At 38.5% G+C, this 21,841-nt stretch overlaps 1 pseudogene; it reads right to left on the reverse strand.

Annotated features, from left to right (window-relative positions):
- The window catches only part of LOC105178817 (ubiquitin C-terminal hydrolase 13-like), a 157,711-nt pseudogene that overhangs the window by 75,144 nt on the left and 60,726 nt on the right, over positions 1-21,841 (reverse strand).

Genomic DNA, 21,841 nt, shown 5'->3' on the forward strand with positions numbered 1-21,841 from the left:
TAGTTGTTCTGAAATTCCCATTGTTATTGATAAGATTTCACATGCATTTAATAATTCATCACGTAAAATATTGTTGTATATTACTCCTACAATGCAAAATGGTGAGGTGATTGTACGCCCCACATTGGAGGTGATTCATGATGGGTCTCGACGGTGGAAGGCGACGGTTGCTGGGTATTTTTTGGAATATATTACATTGATTTGAAGGAATATATTACATTGATTTGGCCGACTCTCAAGGAAGTTACTACCACTAGAAATGGTTTTTTCGCTTTCCAGTTCAAATCCGCTGTTGATATGGAGGAGGTGATTGAAGGAGCTCCTTGATTGTTCCAAGGGCAATTGACTGTGCTTTAGAAATGGGAAACTGGAACGGTGATGAGGAAGCTCAAACATATGCAATTCCTAGTTTGGATTAAACTCCACAATTTACCTATTGAGATTTGGACGACAGGGGGCCTAAGCACTGTGGCGAGTGGAATTGGGAAACCGTTGTATCCTGATGTGATCACTAGAGCATGCACGAGACTGAATTTCGCTCATGTATACGTCATTCTTGATATTAGTTTCAAACTTTTGAAACACATTATTATTATGACCCCGGATGAAGATGGAGGGGAGCCGCCGTGTAAGGTGGATGTAATGGTTGCCACCTAAATGCACTACTTGTATGAGCCTCGGCCACCCATCGAAGTAATGCACGTTGAACAAATCCTCCAAACCTGCAAAGCCTCCGGTCTCAGTTTATGTTTATAAACCCACTACAACTACACAACCAACGATTGTTCCTACTTTGGCGAGCAGGGAGGGCGATATCCCACAACCTACGGTTGCTCATGAGACACCTACCTCGTGGGTTGATTATGATAGCGGGGGTAAGGTTAAGGAAATAGTCAATCATAACACTTTTGGTGCTCTTAATCTCCTTGATGATTAAACAAATGACAATCCTCGAGGTCCTAATACAAGCAGCTCCACTAGTGATGATCCATGTTGAACGTTGCATTCTGGAATGTACGTGGAAACAAGAGAGATCATCAGCTAGGTCTGAAAGATCTTGTGGCTGATTTTAGGTTACAATTCCTTGGCCTCTTAAAAACCCGTGTTCATATAAATAATATCACTCATATTCAGTTATAGGTTTTACATGAGTGGAATTGGTTTGTGGATTCAATTAGTACTGGTAATCGTATTTGGATTAAATGGGATGATGATTTAGATGTTATTGTGCTTGATCTAGGCTCCCAATTTATTCATTTCCGTGTGAATATTAGAGCAATGCATAAGATTGCATTTATTACTGTAACTTATGGGGCTAATGAGGTTGCAGAGCGTCGGGAATTGTGGTGTTCTTTTGGTATACTTGCTGGCCAATGTGTGGAGGTGTTGTGGTTAGTAGGTGGGGATTTTAACGCTGTAGGTGATCTTAGCGAGGTGTGTGGTACCACAGGTGACATGAGGTTGGCTATGGAAGACTTTACACTTTCACCGAATTTTATTCCCAGTTTACAGAAAGTATGGCAGCATGAAATTATCGGTGGTCACTCGTAAACTCAAGGCTTTGCAAACTGTATTCCTGCAACAAAGGAGGAATAAGGGGGATCGCTCATTAAATGTTCAACTCGCCAATGAATTTCTTGAGATGGTGCAGTTCCTGGTTAGCTCGGATAGACAGAATGACCTCCTCCTACAATTGGAGCATTGCTGTTGGTTGGAGTATGCAAAGGCGGTTAAACTTGAAGAAATCATGTTATAGTAGAGGGCTAAGATGCAATGAATGAAAGGAGGGGATCAATGTTCTCGGGTCTTCTTTCGTAAGATTGCTCAAAGGCGTACATCACGTCGGATCCTGCCGGAGTTCTGAGCTAGAGATGCTAGAGTCCGGACTTGGAGAGTTTAGAGCTATTGAGTTCCTTCTTAAACAACTTTCTCTAGACTATCATAGTGCTCTCGACAGCCTTATAGATAACTACAGAGGTAGAAGATAGTACGAGGACTCTATGAGCTCTCTAACCAACATCCAAATCTAGCATCCCCAGCCCAAACAACAGGGATGCGAGCTTCTCTCTACTCTGGTTCACCTCCAGGATGGGGCTTGAGAAAACAAAGAAAATTTGAAAGGAGCTGGCTTGTTTAGGAAAGCTGAACTTTTGGAATTCTAGGGCAGGTGACTGATTTTCTAGTTGGAAAGTAGGAACGGGCTATTGGCAAGGGAGGAAAGTGCCTTTCCCGACAACTAGCTGGTTTCCCGTTAGCCCAAAAGCGTTAGGGGAACTGGCATAGCTGAGGTGAAGGTGCTTCTCGCCTAAAGAGAGGAGCTAAATGGAAGGAGAGAGCTTCTTCCTAGTTGGAAGGCGCAAAAGACTGGCAAGTGGGGAAGGGGGGTTACAGGGGGGTTTCCCCTTTATTACGCCCTTTTGGGAAAAATCGCAATCCCTCCAACTTAACTAAAGGAATGTACCCTCTCATTTCCTATATGCCTAATAGATGGCTTTTGCCTTTTCCGTTTGTCGTTTGTCGTTTGTCCTAATGAATCCTGAATTAATGATAAGCATGGGACCACCTATTCAGAGCCAGAAGCGGTCATTAATGAATTCGTCTCCTTCTATCAGTCTCTATTAGGAGGAGTTCAACGTAGGCAAGTGATTGATATCCAGTTTTTAAGGCCATGGGCGAGGTATGTGCTTAATAAGGAGGAGACCTTAGCACTCCTTCAACTAGTCACCGCTATTGATGTTGAGCAGGCCATATTTGATATCGCTATTGATAAAGCACCTGGACCTGACGGCTATTTGACGGGATTCTATGAATCAGGATGGCCGATTATGGGCACAGAAGTCACAAAGGAAATCTTAGATTTCTTTAGAATGGGGAAACTGCAAAAACAAGTCAATCCCACGTTTCTAACTCTTATTCCTAAGGTACATTCTCCTACGCTGGTTGTAGACTTTAGACCTATCTCTTGTTGTAATGTGTTGTATAAAGTCATTGCTAAGATTGTAGTGCAGAGATTGAGTTTTGTACTAGATAAATTAATTAGCCCCTACCAAATTGTATTTGTTTCTGGTCATAGTATTGGAGACAATGTACTTTTAGCACAGGAACTGTTTACAAGCTACAATCAGTAGCATCTTCCACCGCGATGCTCCCTCAAAGTGGACCTTAGAAAAGCCTACGACATTGTGGAATGGGATTTTCTGTTAGTTGTTCTTGAGTTATTTGGTTTTCCAGCAGCATTCATCCAGTGGATTGAAGAATGTGTCACTACACCTTCATTTTCCGTTGGACTTAATGGGAAACCGCATAGCTTCTTTGTTGGATCGAAAGAACTTCGGCAGGGGGATCCTATGTCCCCATACTTATTTGTCCTAGTGATGGAGGTCTTGCATTTACTGTTCCTGCAGATTATTGAATAGGACATGCAATTTTTCTTCCATTGGGAGCGTGCACCCACGCATCTTTTTCCAACTCGGATTTGCAGATGATTTGCTATTGTTCTGCAAGGCTGACATGGACTCTATCGGTGTCTTTAAGTGGGGGTTAGATATGTTTGCCTCCATGTCAAGTCTCCGGGTTAACATGCATAAGAGCCACCTGATTATCTCCCGATCGGCCCATGGGATACGCGACCAGTTGCTTTCAGTACTCGAATTTCAGGAGGGGCACCTCCAGATGCGGTATTTGGGACTTCCACTCCTATTTTCTAGATTATCCCTAGCTGATTGCCAACAGATGTTAATAAAGACTGATCAGCGTATTAAGGGATGGGAAGATATGGCTGTCTTATGCAGGACGCATCTAGATCATCAAATCTGTCCTCATCGCATTGGGAGTATATTAGGCTTCAGCATTTTTTCTACCGAAGGGAGTTATCCGTGAGATTGTGAAGTGACTGAGAGCCTTTTTGTGGAAAGGTACGACGAACAGTGGTTATGCCAAGGTAGCATGGCGTGATGTATGTAGGCCGATTGAGGAAGGGGGTCAGGGCTTATGTGACATTGCTATCTTGAACCGCGCATTAATTTGCAAAAAGCTTTGCGATGTGATCCGGCGTGATAAGACGTCCATTTGTTTGGAATGGCTTTACCAGGGATGATTAAGAGAGACATCCATTTGGAAAGTATTAGACCATGGGGGTTCGTGGGGATAGAGGAAGCTCCTTCAACTACACTCCTTATTGAGGCTGACGGTGGAATATCAGTTTGAAGATGGGTCTTCTGTATATCTTTGGCAGGATCCGTGGCATGAGCGTGGCCCTTTAATTCACTGATTTCCATTTTAGAGAAACTCAGTCACATTATTCAGGATGGGCAATGGCACTGGCCCATTAATGCGCGTTACATTGAGTATTTGAAAATCCTACAGGCGCTACACACGATCTATGGAGGGAATGATCCCATTATATGGCATTATAAGGATGGTCTACCTATTGTAGAGTCTACTCGATATTTGGGCCCATCAGGACCCAAGGTAGGCTAGCCTTCACTACTTTTGAGTTCCTTCAAGATTTCGAGACATAACTTCATTCTATGGCTTGACATCCAGGAGAAACTTTCCACGGCAGATAAACCATGGCTCTCCCACATAGGTGCCTATATATTGTGTGAAGGAGTGGCCGAAACACATAATCATTTGTTCTTTTGGTGTCGGTTTTCTCGACGATGCGTAATAATCTTAAACAGTATGTATGTTTTCGTTGGCCTAATTGTAATTGGCTAAGGGAAATTACTTGGGCAACAATAAAATGGCGAGGGAAACACCTCATAAACGCGGCATATCGGGCATTGCGGGCTTCTTGTGTCTATTATATATGGCGAGAACGCAACCAACGGCGATTTGAGCAGATGGATTAGACGGCTGACTCGCTTGCTTTTTTTTATTTTAGAGAATGTTCGGCAGAGGATAGTTAGTGTTACATTACCTCCCTATGTTAGTTCTTGTGTGCTCTATAGAACATGGCGTATCCCTTGGCTTTTCGAGGGAGAACTCTCACTTTGAACATTGTTGTACTGTACTATTATACCTTTTACTTAATGAAATTTACATTACCGAAAAAAAAAACTAAAATAAGCAATCTACAATTAATATAATTAAACACAATAAAGTATTAAATTCCGTTGTTATCAGGCAACCAACTTAAGAGATGATCTGTACTAGTTGACACTCCAAAATTTGAGTAATAATCTACAAGCTAATCAAGTTTATATGCATGAAAATTAGAGCGTAGAGAGTGTGTGGTTAATAAGAATTTCTACAATAAATGGAATGAAATGAAAACAACTTGATCATATACTTGGAACTCTTAATATAACCTTGAAGACTAGCCATTAGAAAATGAAGCCGTTATTTTGTAATGGACTTTGTAATGGTCATTACAAAAATCCGTCTCTAATGTTATGGCTTGTTAATGCTCTCTTCTTCTATAATTTTCTAGGGGTTTTCTCACTACCATTGTAACAGATCCTTATTTAACCAAAAAGCCAATACAAAAAAAAAAAAAAAACACTAGCGATTATAAAAACCATAGCAAATCAGCATCGGTCAATAAATTATAACGGTTTTTGGCAAATGAAAACTTGTAACGGCTTCTGTAATGGTTCTTGCCATTACAAAATAAATACATTTTAATTACCCAATCAATAACGCCAGCACGTTCCATCCATTACAAAATTGTTAAGGCCATGTGTATTTTAACAACCATGTAGCCGTTTCAGCAACTTAGCGTTTCAGCAACTTAAAAAAATAAGCATAGAAGGCTAGACATAAGGAATTTCTAACATCCATTTGGAAACACAATATACAATTTACTAAGTGAAGACCACATGGGCAAAATACAAAAACCTAGGAAGTACTCAGACTGAACTTCCAAGTTAGAGTGCATATCTCTGACGCGTGCAATTTGTGTGTAGTCAACCCATACAAGATTTTTCAGCGTAAAATAAATTGAACTTAACTATTTAAGTTGGATTATTAAGTAAAAGTTTAGAAGAATATTATTTTGATATTAATATTAGGAAACTAATGAATGAAACAAAAAGAAGATGCAATAATTCAAGACCTTATAGATCTTGTGCGAGAATACTTCCAGCAACCTGAGCTAGCATTTGGACGAGAAAGTTTCACCTGTTTAATGTAAACATTGCAACAGTTAAAAATCATATAACCCTATGCTATGACACAAATCTTAGAATTCTAGGAACACACACACGCATACTCCCGATAATAACTTGTTAGCTATATTACCTTCTCCTTGAGATGCTCAAGCACATCACACGCAATGCTTTCTTTTGGCAGCCTAATAATGTGAGTTTCCGGCTATATATGGAAAACAAATAAGATATTTAATATTTGCTAAATATATAGTAAATTTACAAGTCTTGCATATGTATGCACTTGTATAGGAGCATAAAGTCCAATTACGAATCAATACTCACTTCAGAGTTTAACGCATAGCTGAAAGCTAGTTTGATGATTCTCAACTCCTGCAACTCTGGCAGAGGTATATCCACTACTTCAAAGTACAGAATATCAGAAAGCTGAACAAGAAAGTAATGCTTTGTTAATTTCACACCCTCATCAAATGAACCCCAACTTAGAGTTGTATGAATGCGTGCTTGGTCGTAATGCAGTAGCATCTCTAACAAGTTTTCTACTCCTCGATATCTTATAGGATGAGCTTTTGGTCGCTGAGAGTAGATATTATGTGACGTAAGACGTAGTTTGGACGGATCATCGACTCCGAGTTGGTTCGCTACTCTCTTAACAACTTCATCATATGAATCAAGCTTTGACCTTCACAATTAATGAAATTTGAATAGCGGGGTTAAGCGGATCAATATTACCAGTCATAACATAGGAAATCACATTCTAGAATTAAAAGTTTGTCTTCTATTGAACTCACAGAGGTAAAACAAATTCATCATTTTCAGGCATTTCCAAGGAGCGAAAGTGGATAACCTGCAGAACAACAAACCAAAAAAGTCAGGATATATTAGATAAAAGTTAGAAGAATCACATCATTGCTTTAACAAGAAGGTAGTTACAGGGAAAAAGAATTGGAGCTTGCTATTGCAAGCATCCTATGCTGGAAATCTCTTAAGATGAAAAACCCATTTATTACATTGCCATATTAGACATTTGCGTCTTGCTTGCTCTTGAACTTATCTTTTATTTTTCTCTACGTATTTCAAGATAAGTCCCTTTTATCACATACTCCGTGATGTGTTGCATATTGACTATTATATAAGCTAGCTAAAAATAGCGTAGTTAAATTACTTTCCTTGCCCATATTATTTGTTTCATAAAAAAGTTTTACCTATTGAAGTATTTTGATATCTGATGTAATGATTCGCTTAAAATTATAGAAAATATAAAACATGTACATTGTCTCTCCAAGAAAGCATGACTCATTCTGGAGTATAATGTTATATTATCCAATGATGTTGTTGGATTTCTTGGCCCATGCCCCCCCTCGCCACTTGCTGCCCAGCCCATTACCTGACTCGACCCTTCTTCTAGTTAACCCTAAATCACTACTTAACCCTATTCTTCCACTATTCAGCCGATGCCTCTTCCTCTCCCTCCTTTCTATCTCTAGTATTGTTCCTCTCAAGCTTCCAATGCTCTTGGAAATCTCTCATCATCTCACCTCTTTCTATCTATGTTCTCTGTGTTCTATTTGTATATATATATATTGGTCTTTTATGGTTTTGAAGAGATAGAACAACAACAAAATTAAAACCCCTATTCGTGAAATACTTTGTGAGAGTATTTGCTGAGTGTGAAAGAAACTTCTTAGTGGAATTTTGAGTGACTCTAAACGAAGCCTAAGTGGTCTCTTTGTGGGTCTTTGTCTCTTGGTGGCTTTGTGGATGTTTTGCAACCATGCGGGTTGCCAGCCGGTGGGCATTCGGTTGCCGGATCTGACTCCTGAGCCAGTTACTTTACTGCTTTCCATATTGCTATTTTTCTGTTATTCTTTCTTTATTCATTGATCTGAAATTATTCTATAAGGGTTTTCAAATCCACAATTATCTCCATAGTTATTGTTTCATTTGGGTTCATCACTTTGTGGATAAATCCCCAACAGATCTCATCAAATTATCTTCCATGATTCTTTGAAATTCCTCGCACTTTCTATTTCTCCCTCTCTTGCTCCTTGTTTCTCGTTATCTTAGTGTGATTCCTATGTTTGCGTGCTTTATTGCTCTTCGAATTCTCTTTTATTTTCTCTCTTTGCATTTCTCCTCCTTGAAATGGTCCCTTTTTGTCATATAGTCGATGTTGTGCCTCATATTGACTATTGTATACGTTAATTGCCTGAACAAAGCATATTTAATTACTTTCCTAGCCTGTATTATTTGTTTCACTACAAAAGGTTTTACCTATTGAAGTATTTTGGTATTTGATGCTATTATTTGCTTAAAAATATACAAAATATAAAATTTATAGATTGTCACCTCTGAGAAACAATGAATCATATCGGAGTATAATATTATCGAGTGATCTCATCATATTATCTTCCACGACTCATTAAAATTTTTGCTCTCTCTCTTGCACCTGGTCTTGATTCCCATTATCATAGTGTGTATGTGCGTGTGCATACCTAGACACTATTAGTTACTCAATGTACCCCATTTATAACATCTATTTCCTTTCAGTGACCCCAAAATAATGGTTCTAAAACTAAAAGTGGAAAATACGAGTTTCATCTATGCTAGCCCTTTTATTGCAATTTTTAAGTATAAAATTCAAGTAAAAACATAACGATTCATTTTCTAGTTGCGAGATATTGGATAAGCGTAAACTCGAGACAGCTAGAGATATGGTTTTCAATAAAATGCAAAGCTACTATATGATGTCTAAAATTATAAATAACTATTGATATTACACTACAAAGGGAACCTATAGAAGAGAATTTGAGAAAGAAGTCAGCTTGACTTGCATGCTCATCCATGTCTAGGTACGGAGGGAGAAAAGTACGAGAGGTTTCGTATTTCTCTAAATTCGAATAACCAAAAAATTGCAAGAAAGTTGAAATTTGTACATGGTTTTCAGTTTCATCAAATGAAACCTCATTGAAAAGATTTTTGGTTCAAGGTCAAAGAATAACTAGGAAACACCCAACATATTTAAAATATGTTGGACATCTTCTGAGTGATGTGTTTACATTAAAGAAAAGCTCAAATATGAAGAACTGCTAGTTGTGAAAGAGGCAATTTCAAAAAAACATTAATGAGCTATCGAAATGAACTATATGCCGAAAAGGTCCAGGTTAGACCAATATGGATTATGTTTGATACTTTAGGAAAAGATATTCCCATAATCCAGCAACACGATCAACATAAGAATGAAATATGACATGTGAAACATATATCTTGTAACTACAACATAGTGATTCTACCTAAGATACAAATGCATGCAGATAAATATTACTAATTAATATGAACACAATATTTATGAAAATGTACTTGAAGGCTATGATGATATTCAAGGAAAGATGGAATATCCGGGCAACGAAATAGCTTCCTTGTTTGAGCAGGCAGAGACTTTTGATACCAGAAAACATCCCCATTCTCTAGCTGCAATAAAAGAAACCAGAAAGTTATCAAAATACAATCTTTGTCCTGACAAGATACTTGTGCTTGTGATTTTCATATATCTGGTTAAATATAAATGTAAGTCCCGTGTCAATGTACGCACACGACTGTGGACTCAAACTTTATCTCCTGAGAAGCAACAAACACGACGAAAAAAACTACATGATTTTTAAGTGCATGGGAATAAAAGTGCGGTATTTTTAAGTTCAGATTAAAGTGAGAGTCATGTAACCAAGGGACTAAAAGTGTAAAGGCTCAACGACCATGTGTTTTCATTAAAATATCTAACAGAACGGTGTAATGAGACCAAAAGTGTTACTTTTCATAAGTTACAGGGACAAAAGTGAGAATTCTATAAACAATGCGACAAAAAGTAGTAAGACCCTAAATTAAGATACAAAAAAAATTATTTTCCCAACATAGTACAAGTGACATAGTACAACTTTAATTATATTATGGATATTTAATGAATAGTACTAAATGGTTAAAAGTACTGACGTACTGGACGAAACATGCTATTTTCCCGACATAGTACAAGTAACAACAAGAATAGCTACAACAACAGCTAAAACTTTAAATGGTTAAAATTACTAAAAAAGAACATGCTTCACAAGAAGAACAAAAGTGTACTCCCATAAGAGTAAATGATATTGGACACAGGCTAATCATGTGGATAGGGGAAAAAATACAATTACATACATAACCAAGTAGATTTTACTATAAGAAAAGTTCCATTTGATAGCTTAGTGAACAAATAAGGTTGATTTTTGGTATTGGTTCTTCTCTGAGATAGAGGGAGATTAAATTTTCTAGTGCAGTTGTTAGTTACAAATTCTATTACATACAAGTATACATGACATGTGTATAAAATCCTTCCTTAGATGAAATTAATCATGTAATCTTTATATTAAGATGTATATGTTGTTATGGAATAAAAACTATAGCATGAATTGTAATAGAAAATTCAATCTGTATAATAGTACGCAACAACTGTTAAGATTATGAGAACCTAACTTTAATCAATTGGAAATACTTATATACCTTAAAAGTGTGAAATAGTTTAAGTTTCTGAACACAAAAACTTCTAACTTTTTGTTAAGATTATGAGAACCTAACTTTAATCAATTGGAAATCCTTATATACCTTCGAAGTTTGAAATAGTTTAAGCTTCTGAACACAAAAACTTCTAACTTTCGCATGATCCACTAAATCAAAACATATATCCTTTCCAATCTGCCTTGCAAAATCTTCATCAGTCACAACCTAAAGACATCACCATCGTTCTCTAATTAAAAATCTGCCTAAAATGATGAAATAGTAAAACTGTTACTATGTAGAACAACTGTCAATATAATTTACCTTTACAATCATGTATATATTAGCTTCTGCTTTTTTTTTCTTCTTTAGTTCTTTCTCTTTTTGCGCCCTCTTCTCTGTAGGGCCATAGATATACTTGTCGATGGCTCATCATTAACACTAGTTGTCATGTGGTATACAACCTGAATAAGAATCAAAGATATCATCACTTCCCTAAGAAACAAACATACATGAAACCAGATCATGATATACAACCAGATAGTCTTTGGAATGAGATCCTTAACCTTTCTGAAATAGGGAATGTGGAACAACATATGGAGAAGAGAGTTCATATAACAGGTGGCTCCTTGGTTCTTAAGTCCAACATAACTAGTTTCCCTTTTAGAATTAAATAAATATTGATCCGTAGCTCGGCAGACAGCAATATCAGCTTCAATCACACAGATTTCATTGACTATAAAACCTCGGCTTGTATCATAAAGGTCGTTAAGTGGCATAAAGGATGTGAAACCCCAATCACTTTCCCGACATTAAGTTGGTGTTTTGTTTCTGCATGGTCAAAAAGTAGAGCATCCAAAGGAAAAACATGAAGAAGGAAGAACAAATGCGTGTTAGAGAATTATACATATACTATGAGATCCACAAAAATGAAACAAAATCTTAGTATATATAAAGGGTACATGCTCGACATATAAGCTTAATTTCATCTATACATATGAAAGGAAAATTCTTATGATTAGACATTCAGCATTTCATCAATGAGGGTAAAGATGAGATTCCAGCCCATATAATGAATTGCAAAATCAATATGTTGCAAAGGATGATAATTGCTTCTCATCTGACCAACTTTATGGAAGCATTCAGACATTACAATTGTACTTGAGTACCTTTTCTAATTGAATTGCTGCTATGCAATTGATTAACAACAATCAAACTGAAGTGTGCATATCTGCTCCAACCATATGGTAAATTAGCTGAGTCAATAAATCCCATATACATAGATAGAAAATCAACATTGTTCCCCCTTAGAAAAATGAGCAGCCTCCTGACATGTATAAAGCGAAATATTAATTTCCAATACTATTACAAGTGTCGAAACTTGTACACACCATAAACTATATATTAATGTCTCAATTCATATAGCAGGTAGAAAATTACCATGTATCATTACCAAGTTCACATGTGCTGGAATAGAGTTTCATCATACTGAACCTTGAAAAGTCTTTAATCTTCCACGTAATCTTAACTGATTGAGCATCCTCCACTGGTTGACTTTCCATGGAATTACTTGTTCCTCCATGTACTACAAAACAGTTTCATTAAACACTGAATTATAAGTAAGGTTTTAACATTAAAATAATATTTTCTCACATTAATTGTTTCATTAAATACTGCATAATAACTAAGGTTTTAATATTAAAATAGTATTTGGGTCCCACTTATTGTTTCATTAAATACAGAATTACATGTCGATTTTAACATCAAAACAACCATTTTTCACTTATTGTTTCATTAAATACTACATGATTTTAAAATTAAAATAGCATTTGCTCCTATTTATTGTTTCATTAAATACTGCAAAAGAACATATAACGAAGATATTCAAAACAATATCATCGGCTGCATTCCAACTCTTCAAGAACATCTATGATATAAGATTTATTGACATTCATTCTTTTTTTTTTTGGAACATTTTGCAAAGATAAAATGTGCATGGCACCAAATAATTAACAATGTAACTTATCATGTTGACCAACAGACTGACTACTGGCAAATTCTTATTCGTTAAAATTGGACTCATGAATTTTAAAAAACTAGATGCATATTATTAAAACTAGGCCTATCCATTAGAAAAAATAGTTTTGGTTTGGATTGGATCACTACCCATCAATTCCTACAGGTCATATATAACAAATTGGTATCAAATACTTCTAATATATATCTACGTGTGAATATGCAGTGATATATCATTTTGTTACAATAATTGAGGAGATGCATGTATGATAAGAACCACCTAAGGAGGGCTGGTCTTATACATGAGCTTGAGGATGGGGTTAAGACTTTCAAAAAATGGGCCAAGTGTCTGCATGGACATATGGATGGAGACAAAACCAGGTGTCCTTGCCGGAAGTGCAAAAATACAAAGTCCAGAAGACCCAACGATGTCAGTTATCACTTGTGTATGCGAGGGTTTATGCCAGAATGTGATAATTGGACTTCGCATGGCGAGAAGAGGGTGCAGGAGTACTTTGATGCTGTGGTTCCCCCTCTAGTGCTGATGAAGCAAATCCCAGCTGCTCATGAGTAGGTAATTATTCACACTGGGGTGATGGAACAACAGACGGATTGAGCACAGAAGTGGTTTTTGATGCAGTCGGGCCGAGTTATTGTTTTCTTCTCTTGATGGTGTGCCTGATGATGGTACGAGGTTCTGTCCTACTGATGCTGATCCTAGTTCATATTATTACAATGGTGGCCCCTAAGATTATGTGTCTGGATTGGCAAATCGATTTTATGATGTAGTGTATGCTACCAACCACCCGTTATGTAACGTTTGTACCCAATCTGAATTTGGATCTGGTGCTGAGTTGGTGAATATCAAGACAGACAGTCATATTTTTTAGCAATCATAGGATCGAATATTCTAGTGGGCTAATAAAATATTGCCCTCCGGTCACATCGTGCCTAGAGATTACTACAGTACGAAAAAGCTGATAAAGGATTTGGGTTTACACATTGAAAAGATTGAGGCGTGTGAGAATCGCTGCATGTTGTACTAGAGCGACGACGAATGCTAGAAGTTTTGTGGAGACACTAGGTACATGCCGACATGGGAGCGAGACATCGGCGGCAAGAAGTCACTGTATATCGTTCTTAGGTACCTATCACTTACTGCAGTCCGCAGAGGTTGTATGCCTCAAGAGCAACTGCAGAGCACATGATGTCGCATGCCACACATTAGATGGAGGATTGATCTATGTGTCATCCTTTTGATACAGTGGCTTGAAAGCAGTTTGACCGGACGTATCCCAATTTTTCTAAAGACTCACGTAATGTTCGGCTAGGCCTTTACACAAATAAGTTTGCACCGCACGGGCAGTACGGTCGTAATTATTCATATTGGCTCCTTATACCTACATCATACAATCTTCCCCTGGGTATGCGCATAAGTTCCGAGTACATGTTTATTACGACGGTGGTCCTTGGCCCTTCTAATCCAAAGCGTCTGGTTGAAGAGCTGTTATAATTGTGGCATGTGGGTGTTCCAACATACGACAATGCCACGGACAAGGAATTCATTATGTGGGCGGCGTTGATGTGGACTGTGAATGACCTACCGACCTATGGGATGCTGTCTGGATGGAGTATCGTCAGTATTATAGGGTGTTCAGTTTATATGGATGCTATACGGTCACTCCATCTATAGCACGGTAAGAAGACATGCTATTTTGACTGCTACAGACCGTTTCTCCCTAAGGATCATCCCTACCAAAGGAAAAAGAAAACCTTAACAAAGAATCATGTGGAATATAAAGTTGTGCGCTTGATTCTGACAGGAGAGAAGATCCACGATTGGGTTGCAAAGTCCTGGAGTTGAATAGCCGTTGACACTCCCTCCCAGCTATGTTAGTGCCCACAAGTGGACGAAAAAAGCAGCTTCTGTGATCTTCCATACTGGGCAACGTATCTTATCGAACACAGCGTTGATGTCATGACATTGAGAAAAATGTGCTTGATAATATATTCAACACCGTGATGGACATAAAGGGAAAGACGAAATCTACTTTCTATTTCTGCTTTACGTTTAGAATGAATGTATAAGTTACCGTTTTTTAATTTTTTTTTATTTTGAGATTTATTTAATAAGACACTATCGATTAAAATTGACTGCAAAAATCAAAGCATTATCCTCGATTTTCAACCTAGGATTACGTCATGCAAAAGCCACTTCAATCAGACTTGCGAAAGGAGTCCTTGCTTAAGGAATTTTGGACGTTCAATTTTGCGGCATAAGAACAATCGTAAGGTCCGCAGTGTCATACCGACTTCTATCATCATTGAGCAGTATGACAGGTTAGACAACAATGCCTAAATAATGCTCCACATAAATCAAATTTATGCGGCACCGAACCGACATATTGGATATGCCGCGACGAAAGCATATTTTGAAGTCTAGTCGACTGAAGGTCGTCTGTACGCAAACATTGGGCTAAGATGGAATCCCCTATGGAGAAGCTCTAATGCCCCAATGTTGATCTTTAAAGAAGATGTATATTGTCGTAATTCATCAGGTCCCTTCATTCCTCCTTCGACCTATTCATCATAAAGTCTAAATGAACTTGAAAAGACTATTTCATGAGCTGCTAAAATAGTTGTACCAATACGAGAAACGATTGAAGAATCTACACCGTCGGTGTTGCAAGTGTGCCGGATTCCAAATGAGAAAGAAGGATGAAGCAAAGTTAGTAAAAATTTACTTATGATGTTTGCCATAAATTGCCAAAGGTCATTAAAGAGGGAGTATCATGAATTCCCTTTCGCCCAAACCATGGCATTTGTTGAGCAAACATGATTACTATTCATATTCCCAATTGTTGGGCGCTTGCTCTCAAAGCCAATTTCTGCAAATGATTTGCAGAAATAAAAAGGAATAGAATGGTAAGACAAGTAGTCTTAAAACTAAGGAATGGCTTGGCCATTATTGCAAAAGCAATAAGGCTAAATAAACTTAGCTAATAATATTTATGTTGAAATAGTGTATGATTATGTAACCCAGTGCGATCAAGTCGTTAGTCAATGCAAACATCTTTTTGGAGTCTATGATTGTCGAAACGCCTTCCTTTTCCTTTTGTCCATGCCCAGATGGGCAACAGTAACGCTCTGAGCGCTTCCAATAGTTGATTTTGTCTTACCCTTTTCTTTCAACGTCCGGCCCCTTTACCTTTCGCTTCTGAGGTCGGTTCCTCCCCTACCTATACGGACAGCGCAGACTTTTCAATCATTGACTCGTACTGGACCAACATATTTATCAACTCATGAAGGTCTTTGTCAAGCCCATTCATGTTATAGTTCATGATAAACGGGTCAAAGGAGGGAGGAGAGACTGAAGGATCACATCAATGTACGTCTCTTTTTCAAGATCAACATGAGGTCATTGAGCTTCTCCACAAGGGATAGCATCTTAACCCCATGCTCCTGTACAGAAGACCCTTCAATTATCTTGGCACCGAAAAAAACTTTTATGACAACATATCTAATATGCCGGTCCGGAACCACATAAACCTGGCTCATGCGGAGCATTATCGATTGGACATCATCATGCCTATCGTACTGTTTCTGGATGTCATTGGTCATTAACGCCAGTACAATACTGTAAACCTTTTGGTTGTCCTCATGCTACTTCTCGAACGTCAAATGTTCTTCGCATGTGGACTTTTCTAGCAAGGCCCGAGGAAGAGACATATCCAAAATATAGGTCTAGTTCGTAGAATCTAGGACAATCCTAAGATTTCGCAGCTAATCATTATAGTTCATTCCGTTAAATTTATTAGTCTCAAGAATTGCAGTGAGTGGATTCTTAGACATCTACATCAAATCTAAATAGAAATTGTAGTTGATTATTATAATATTATATATCAAGTTTAAGACATGGTCTTCAGTCATTAACCCGTCCCTCTATTTCTTCAAGCCCACTACTCTCAAGTGGAGTTTTTCGAAAACCATTTCCTTGTGGGCTTGGAGTCCACAAATGCAATTCTCCATGCCCCACTTTTATGATTCACATGAAAAAAGGCTTTATGGGTGGTAACCTATATCATTCTCATCCAATGAGATCCCCAAGTTATTTTGTCTCATCTCTTTACGTGATCCCAAGGACTCCAAGTGAGTCACTCTACTCAACGTTAGACCCGACCATCAACCAAATGAATATCTCTATTGCCACCCCCACGACTCGTGAGATAGAAAAATAAGAGTATATTCCATTCATTAACAACAATAGTGTAGGTTTCTCCCATTCAGAACGTGCCACGACTCGTGAGACCACGAATAGGTGAAAGTAGCATCCACAACACATTATTATGTATGGAAGGCTTGCATTTAAACAAACCATTTGGATTTTAATCCCTTCTAGGCCTAATGCTTAACATGGACCATCCAAGTAAGAGTTAAGTTTGTTGTAATCGAGACCTCATCATTATAACATTTTTGTATGCATCAGTTTCAATCATTGAGTATAAACAGATGCTTTCCTAATGCATCTTACTCCAAATATTAAAACATACACCACATTACAAGCCTAGCATGCTCCTGTTCGATAATCACAAGCCCAATCCTAAATGACCCACTGAGCCCGCAGTGAGTTTATGGTTATCCAGAGTGTGGACTAACTATTACAAAATAGTAATCCATTATCATTCTAATGGGTCTTTCTCTTTGCTCCTCTTCCGTTGTGAGCTCCGTCCAACGGGCCTAGGGCTTCATCTCCTCGGAAACTTATATTTATTCAGAATAAATGAAACCTCATATTCATAACTACACTCATTACAACTAAAATTAAAAACCCCAATCAAAAGTTGGGGGAGTGAAAGGGCACCGTGACGTGCGAGTGGATCCGCCCAGGAACGTGCAAGTGGAAGCGGTTAAAATAAATTGCGTAAAATAAAATATAATAGCAATGAAACCATAATTCCAAGGGGTGTACCCTTGGAGTACCCGGGCATTCGATGTGGTTAATAAAATTAAATGATAATGAAATTAACAGGGCTATTGGTATAGTGAAAAACGAGAGGAACAAAAATTGTAAATCAAGAATTACCTTTTCTTTACTTATTTCGAACCTCCTTCATTGATTCGTTCACCCAAGGCCTCAATGTAGAGACCCTCTAAAGTCGCGTCCACACCACATGAGAACTTGGGATTCCTCAATTCAATTTGCTAGAAAAAACTTGAGGAGAAGAACACACCAAGTGTGCAGAAGAGGGAGGGTTCGGGCAAGTGGAAAAATTAGGGAGAGGAAATTATTTTCTTGCATTTTTATGTATTCATTAGTTATTCCAAATAACTATTATACATATATATATCTTCAATGGATGCATTAAAACATGTTTAGGCTCATTTAACCATCCATAAGGTAATAATCTGTTATTCCAAATAAAGGATGACCAATTTGGCATTCTCCAAAGATGATTTTGTTAGTCAATAATTTTCTTTTTCATTCATTTCCACGAACTTAATTAATGGGCTTGGGCCGATTTTAATTAATTAAAATACCGTGCCGAATTAATTAAATTCTATTTAATTAAAGCCCACTTAATTATGTCCATCATATATTTAGTCCAATTAAATATATGAACCCAATAAGACTTTATTAAATAATAAGTCCAACTTATTAAATGATAACGGCAAACTCAATATAAATTAATCCAATCAATTTATCATTGGGCTTATCCATCCAATGGATCCCGATCATATATAAGTAATCTAATTACTTATTGAATTAATTCCCAATTAATTCCTCGTTCCTTCTCGGTGATTTTTTGTATGACTCTTTAGGTTCACCTTTCAGCTAGACTTGGGTTAGTGTCTAATACTATTATTAATTAAATTGAATTTAATTAATAATTCTTGATCAAACTTTGATCAAGAAAGCCCGTCACCATGGGTGGCCGTCTAGCAAAGGTCTGTGGCACTAGAGACTAGTCAAAAATCCATGTGAACTTTTAGGCTCTCGAGTCCACACGGGTACAATCCTTCCGTCTACAGTCTCCCAGCATTAGGCGTCGGTTCCCATTTTAGACTAGGCGTCTGTGCTTAATACTTGAGATCGCGTTATGCCAAATTGCTCAAAATGGAAACTCCTCTTTCTATTCGACCAATGACTGTGGCCACAGCTTTATAGAGCGTAGACGTATGTCCAAGTGCATAGGAGATACCTCTGTCACATTTGGACATGGGATGGATCCTCTTCTTGGAACTCATCATCCTCGCTACATACTTTGAATGCACTAGACAAAGCTTATGATGATCATGTCTGAGACAGGATCACCTCTCGCACGAATCTAAGATACAGTCATCGCATGCACCCGACTGTCATGATTGCTTAAGTCTGAGGACTACTTCCATACTATCGGAGTCGGGGACTCAAGTCATATTGACCAAGCCTCCAAGGCTTGCATATGACGATCCCCGCAAGTCAGTTCAGTCGAATCGTCACTTAGTCAATCGACCTATTAAGATCACATAGACGTCCCACGTCTGTTGCCGAAGAAATATGGCACTCATAAAATGAATGAGACTCTTAATTCATGTCTCCATAGGACACTTTGATGCCTATTCTCGTGGTCCTCGACTTGGAATAGTTCAGACCCAATCCTAAAAAGTTGGTTCCATGACCTCCATCCAATACGCAGTCCAACTGTTGCACGGTGGTTCAAGGTGGTCTGTGGGCTTTGTTGTGATGTTTGATAGAAACGCAAACATAAATGTTATGAGTTCAACAAATCAAATGCCAATAACAAATATTCATTTTATTCATTGAATTATATTATACATAATCGAGTTATTGTCAGAATAGTTTACAGGCATGCCAATCCAATTGGCTTTCAGGTCACCTATTCCAACAATCTCCCACCGAACCTAAGCTAATCACCCATCAACCTCAAACCCATCTTATTCAGATTCCAAGCATGGGCAATTTGCAACATCGGCTTAGTAAGTGGATCCGTTGTATTTTCTAGTTAGCTGAATCGGTCCATCCTGACGTCACCTCTGCTCACCATATCTCTAAGCAGGTGGTAGCATTTAAGATACGATGAGATCTCGGTTCCTTTGCTTGTGCTATCAGTCCATTGTTACCGCTGAAGATAACTACGGGCTCAGAAATGCTAGGTACCACACCCAACTCTTGGATGTAGTTTTTCATCCAAACTGTTTCCTTAGCTGTTTCTGAAGCTGCTATGTATTCAGCTTTCGTGGTGGAATTCACTGTGGTATCCTACTCGGAACTTTTTCAAGCAACCACACACCACCATTCAGCTGGAATACAAAACCCGATTGAGACTTGGCATCATCATCATCCGATTGGAAACTAGCATCGCTGTAGACTTCCAATATAAATTTTCCACTACCATAAATCAACAACATATCTTTAGTCCTTTTCAGGTGCTTAAGTATTGTCTTGACTACACTCCAGTGGCCACCCCGGTGCATGCCTGATATCTGCTCATCATGCTCAAAGCATATGCGATATCAGGCCTGATGCACTAGACAACATACTGAATGCTTCCTACGGCTGAAGCATAGGGGATGTCAGACATCCTTTTATGTTCCTCATCAGTCTTGGGGGACTGCTTCTTGGACTCTTAATCCCATGCCTCGTGGGAAGGAATCTTGTTTTGAATTATCCATCCTGAATCTCTTAAAGACTTTCTCAATATACTAGGATTCGGTCAACCCTAACATCCTTCTAGATCTATCCCTATAGATCTTGAAGCCAAGGATGTAAGTGGTCTTACCCATATCCTTCATGAAAATTGTGTTGAAAATCATGGTTTAGTATCGCCAACATCTTAACATCATTCCCCATGAGTAAGATGTTGTCTACATAAAGCACAAGGTACGCGACCGCGCTCCCACTGATCTTCTTGTATACACAAGGATCAAATTCATTCTTGATGAAATCATAATCCCGTATGACTTCATCAAAACGTGTGTTCCAGCTTCGGGAAGCTTGTTTGATGCCATAGATGCACCTTTGGGGACGACAGACCTTCTATTCTTCTCCAAGGGAAGTCATACCCTCCGACTCATCCATGTAGATCTCTTCCTCAACGAAACCATCTACCATATTTCATAGTCATACAATGCTGCTATGGCAAGCAGAATCTAAATGGACCTAGCCATGACTATTGACGAAAAGGTTTCCTCGAAATCAACCCCAGCTTAATGGATGTATGCTTTTGCCACGAGCCTAGCCTTCAAGGCTGTAACCTTTCCCCAAGCTTCAAGCTTACATTTGTAGACCCATTTGCACCCAAGAGGTTTAACACCATTAGGAGGGTCTACGAGGGTCCAAATTTGATTTGAATCTATTGAGTCCATTTTGGATTTCATGGCCTCAAGCCACTTCTCCGAATCGATGTCCAACATCGCTTCTCCATACGTTCTTAGATCATTATCCAATTGACTGGTCAGTCCCAGGAATCCATACCTATTAGGTGGTCGCGACTCCCTGATCGACCTACGGAGGGCTGGAGCACCATTAGTGGGGACTATAGGCTCAAATGATGTTACTTTGTTTTGCTGAGGTGTCTCACTTGTCTCCTCAAGTAGCACCTCATCGCGTCGGCTATCCGCAGGAAAACCCTTTTCCAAGAACACAACATTCCTTGAAAGAAAAACCTTTTGCTTAGATGGATCATAGAAGTAGTATCCTACAGTTTCTTTCAGTTATCTGACAAACCTGCAGTGAATAGACCTCGAGTCTAGTTTCTCTCCCACTAGCCTCTTAACGTATGCGGGGATACTCCACACTCTCAAGTACTTATAGGGCACAGGCTTGCCATGCCATATCTCATATGGCATATGGGGCAGCGTCTTAGATGGCGCTATGTTATGTAATTTGGCCGCTGTCTCAAGAGCTTGACCCTAGAAGGAAGGGGGAAATTCCGTGAAACTTATCATGGGTCGAACCATGTCGAATAGGGTTCGATTCCTCCTTTTAGCAACGCCATTCAGTTGTGGCATTCCAGGAGGAGTCCATTGAGAGAGAATTCCATTCTCTTTTAAATAATCAATTAATTCACCACTTAAATACTCTCCACCTCGATCCGATCGAAGGGCTTTAATTTTACGGCCAGTTTGATTATCGACTTCAAGTCCGTACTCCTTGAACCATCCAAAGGCCTCAGACTTGTACCTCATTA

This window comes from Sesamum indicum, linkage group LG13, assembly GCF_026168435.1.
Source record: "Sesamum indicum cultivar Baizhima isolate 11 linkage group LG13, ASM2616843v1, whole genome shotgun sequence".
NCBI classification, from domain to species: domain Eukaryota; kingdom Viridiplantae; phylum Streptophyta; class Magnoliopsida; order Lamiales; family Pedaliaceae; genus Sesamum; species Sesamum indicum.